This window comes from Pinus tabuliformis, chromosome 2_1, assembly GCF_031772625.1.
Source record: "Pinus tabuliformis cultivar Carrire ecotype Pingquan chromosome 2_1, CPIR1, whole genome shotgun sequence".
NCBI lineage: Eukaryota > Viridiplantae > Streptophyta > Pinopsida > Pinales > Pinaceae > Pinus > Pinus tabuliformis.
Window position 1 is genome coordinate 506,940,099 of NC_142299.1, and position 4,900 is coordinate 506,944,998.

At 40.4% G+C, this 4,900-nt stretch overlaps 1 pseudogene; it reads left to right on the forward strand.

Annotated features, from left to right (window-relative positions):
- Positions 1 to 451: 451 nt before the first annotated feature.
- LOC149201182 (pentatricopeptide repeat-containing protein At3g26782, mitochondrial pseudogene) lies at positions 452 to 3,289 on the forward strand (annotated as a pseudogene).
- Positions 3,290 to 4,900: the final 1,611 nt, after the last annotated feature.

A 4,900-nucleotide genomic window follows, 5' to 3' on the forward strand; every position in this document is an offset into this window, starting at 1 on the left:
CATCATTTAGTGTTATGATAAATAATATACATGTCATCAAATTTGAATTATTCAAATCAACCATCCATATACCACCCACCACAACATTAAATGCTAGATAGCATAATAGATATTAACCACCAATATTATGAAATGTACCTAGATATTATATATAAACCATAACCACTCAATTACACATTACTTAAGTTACCATGAATAGTGCATATCATCAAATTGGACAACAATTCAAATCTAACCATCTAGATATCACGTATATTAAATATTATACCACATAAATGGATATTAGCCACTAACATTATAAACTTAGTTGTATGCTAAAGCCACACACAATTTATATGAGGAAGATTAGAGTTTTTATATCAAAAAGAGAGAGATTTTGGATGTGTTTCTCTCCATGCCATCATCAACATTTGTGCACATCACACAATTGTTTAAAATTTGTTTTAAAATGAGCACACATCACCTCTTTAAAACGAGCGCGATGAAATTGTACAGAAAACCCGAATTAAACATCCATGAACATCGATGTTCCATTCATGCCTGGTGTCCAAACGGAAGCTTAATTTTTAGACCAAAAATAAAATAAAAGATAATGTTTGAATCTGTAGCTCTTCTAATCTGGAGTTAAATCAGCACACCACACTGAAACTCAGAAATCCTATGAAATCAACCAGACGAAAAACAACACAGCGGAGTAGGAACAGCAATGGCGACCGGGCATACTTGAAGCAGCCAGAAGAAGAAGAAAATGAAAACGATGGCATCGTCTGTTGGCTCATTATTTCAACTTCAGCGCACAACATCCACCGCAGCTATGCTCAAAACGCAAGCAGAAGCCAACGCACCATCTCTCGACTACCTCAGAGCACTCTGTAAACAGGGCCGCCTGAAGGAGGCGTTGAACATTTTACATACTGTAGACATTCCCGTAGACTCCTCTACATATATCGATCTCTTACAGCGGTGTATCGATAAGAAGGCCTTATCAGAGGGCAGAAGTATACACAACCACATCAGCCAGAATGGATTTAAGGCGGACAGGCTATTGCATAACACACTTGTTAACATGTATGTCAAGTGCGGAAGCCTGGGGGACGCTCGCAGAATTTTCGATCAAATGACAGAACCAGATGTTTTCTCGTGGACTGTCATGATTTCAGGTTATGTGAAGCGTGGATTTTATCAGGAGGCTTTGAATCTGTTTCAGCAAATGCGGCGAGCGGGCGTTAAGCCCAATGAATTTACGTTTGCCAGTGTTCTTCCGGCTTGTGGGAGCTTGGCTTCCCTGAAACAGGGTATGGAGATCCATGAAGAGATAGTTAGTGGTGGGTTTGAGTCTGATGTGTTTGTGACGAGTGCCGTTGTTGATATGTATGCCAAATGTGGGAATATAGAGAAGGCACGCGAAGTGTTTGACAAGATGCGTAAACGAAATGCTGTCTCGTGGACTGTGATGATTACGGCATATGCAAGGCACGGGCCTGTTGTAGAGGCACTCAACTTGTTTTTTCAAATGCGGCGAATGGGAGTCCAACCCAATCGGTTTAGCCTCGCCAGCGTTCTTCCGGCCGTCGCGAACTTGGGGGATCTGGAACAGGGTGTGAAGATCCATGAAGAGGTAGTGAGAGCAGGGCTCGAAAGTGATGTGTTTGTCATGAGTGCCCTTATTGATATGTATGCTAAATGTGGGAGCATAGAGAGAGCGCGCGAATTGTTTGACAAATTGTCTCAGAAAGATGTAATTTCGTGCACGGCGATGATTACAGGATATGCACAGAATGGGCTCGTCGAGGAGGCTGCTAAAGTCTTTCGAGCAATGCCTCATAGAGATGATTTCTCGTGGACGGCCATGATTGCAGGGTATGCACAGAATGGGCTGGTAGATGAGGCCCTGGGACTCTTCATAGAAAAGCCTCAGCTAAACGTGGTTGCTTGGACTGTGATGATTTCAGGGTTTGCGCAGAATGGGCGTGGCGAGGATGCCCTGAGGCACTTTCAGCAAATGCAATTGGCAGGTGTGAAGCCCGACTCAAAAACCTTCGCCAGCGTCCTCCCTGCATGTGCAAACTTGGCAGCTCTGGAACAGGGTATGGAGATCCATGAAAAGGTAATCAGAAATGGATTTCTGTCGGATGGATGCGTGGTGAATGCCATTATAGACATGTACGCGAAATGTGGGAGCATCCAGAAGGCACGTGAAGTGTTTGACCAGATGCATAAAAAAGACCTGGCCTCATGGAATTCAATTATATCAGGATATGCCATGCATGGGGATGCGAATGAGGTCTTCAAACTCTTTGAAGAAATGAAACATTCTGGAATTAGGCCAGACCATATTACCTTAGTCGGAGTTTTGTCTGCCTGCAGCCGAGCAGGCCTAGTGGACGAGGGCTATGAATATTTCAATTGCATGAGCAACTATTATAACATCACACCCGTGATGGAGCACTATAGCTGCATGGTTGACATTCTTGGCCGTGCTGGACGGTTAGAGGAAGCACTGGACATTATCAATGATATGCCGATAAAACCTGATGCTTCCGTGTGGAGTTGTTTGCTTGGCGCCTGTAGAATACATAACAATATAACGCTAGGAGAGCTGGCGGCAGAACATGTTTTTGAGTTGGACTCGAAAAATGCTGGAAATTATGTGCTTCTATCAAACATATATGCTGCAGCTGGCAGGTGGGATGACATTGAAAGGGTGCGGAAATTGATGAAGGATAGAGGTGTAAAAAAGACACCTGGATATAGTTGGATCAAGGTTAATAAACAGTTGCATGCTTTCCTTGTAGGAGACAGGTCACACCCGCAGATGGAGGAAATCTATATGGAGTTGGAAAGATTGTCTTTGGAGATGAAGATGGCAGGGTATGTTGCTAATACAAGGTTTGTGCTGAATGATGTAAAGGAGGAGGAAAAGGAACAAATCCTTTTAAATCACCATAGTGAGAAGCTGGCTATTGCTTTTGGGCTCTTAAACACACCCCCAGGCACAACAATTCGAGTTGTCAAGAATCTTCGAGTTTGTGGTGACTGCCACACTGCAACTAAGTTCATATCCAAGATTGTTGCAAGAGAGATTGTTGTGAGGGATGCCAACCGTTACCATCATTTCAAAGACGGGCAGTGCTCATGTGGCGATTATTGGTGATGTTTTTCAAGCAGGCTATAAAAATAGGCTTGCGTGGTGACAAGCTTAGGGACGTCTTTAATCTTACATTAGTCTTGAGTGTTTGTTGTGAGGGATGCCAACCGTTACCATAATTTTGAAGATGGACAGTGTTCATGTGGCGATTATTGGTAATGTTTGTCAAGCAAGATATAAAAAGTGGCTTAAATGGTGACAAGCTTAGAGACGTCTTTAATGTAACATTAGTCACAAGGGACTGGGTTTTGTGTACAGTTCCTAATAAAACTGCAGTATTTGGAAACCCAGTGTATGCTTTTGGCATGCAAAGATATCAGGATAACTTAACTGGGAGATGGTGTTTATTCTATCAAACTTGCTGCTTAATGATAAGCAGATAAATTCTTCCTGTGTAAGCTCTATATATGACCACAATCGTGCAGCAATTTAAAATCTCCCTTTGTCCTCCCTGACATGGCTCAACAGTTGATGCTTACACATCAATCATTCCTCATGGCTTATACTTCTGTAATCACAATACAACATTTTCGTTGTAATGGAAATACGTTATTTTGGATCCAAAATCCGCTAACATTTGTTTGGGCATTGTTTGAAATTTGGTGTATGAGCTCCAAGCAGACCAATGATTTTATGTATCTATATATATCTCCATCGAATCTATGATTATGACAACTACAATGCAAGAAAATGGTTTGTAAACAGGCCACAATTTTCTGCCTTTAACATTTAAGCGTCCGTTGATTTATCACATATAATAAATGTGTTGTTGCGTCCAGCCAAATTGGAACCCATAGTTATAGTGGGAGAGCTTTCCAACTGAGAGATTGGTTTAATGATATTCCTTTTATCATGTTGTATTTTTGTTTCTCTAGAACATCTTGAGGCTGAAATACCATGTTTTTTGCTATGTTCCACCAAGTTTCCAGGTCAAGGGAGCATGAGGGCGGGGAGACGTAGAAGGAGGATGTGTAGGAGCACCCCCAAATTTTAGGGGAACATATAAGTCCCCAACTATAAAATTATAAAAATAATAATATTAATATTAAAAGCCCAACAATAAAAATTAATTCCATGCAAATTCGTCATTTTGAAATCCAATGGGCATGCTATAATCTTGCTAATCCTGAAATCGTGAAAACTGTAAGTTTGCTGAATTATGAATGGAATACACAATTCTACTTTCTTCATATAAAATCTGATGAGGTTGGAACCACTTTCAAACATCCTAAAACAGTTATTGACGATGTTAAAAATTTAAGTAGAATGATAAAAAAATATGATAAAGGAGGATGTCATAGAAAGGCAAGATAAAAGAGAATGTCCTAAAAATTGGAATGATCTTGGTATTTGTTATATGGAAAATTCACTTTTGTGAACAAAAATGAGCTCCCTAGATCTAGTGGCATGATTTAAAACAACAGAGGGCAAAAAGATCTATGTTTTCCTTAGAGAGATTAGAATACAGAGAAGAGACCTATCTGGAATTTGTAGTAAGTCCTCTTCTCCTTGCTTGTAAGCTACAACTCTAGCTCCACGCACTATAAATGGAACATGCTACAATATCCACATAGCATAATCCAATATCTCTAATCAATGAGTCAGAATGGCATTGAAATACATAAGCATCAACATGGCACAAGTATAGAAAAACATAGTGTTTTTTGTATTAATAAATAAAGAAGAGAGTTGCAACCATATATAGAAGCTAACTTTGTAGATGCCTCTTCAATTGTTTTGTCCTTCCTTGCC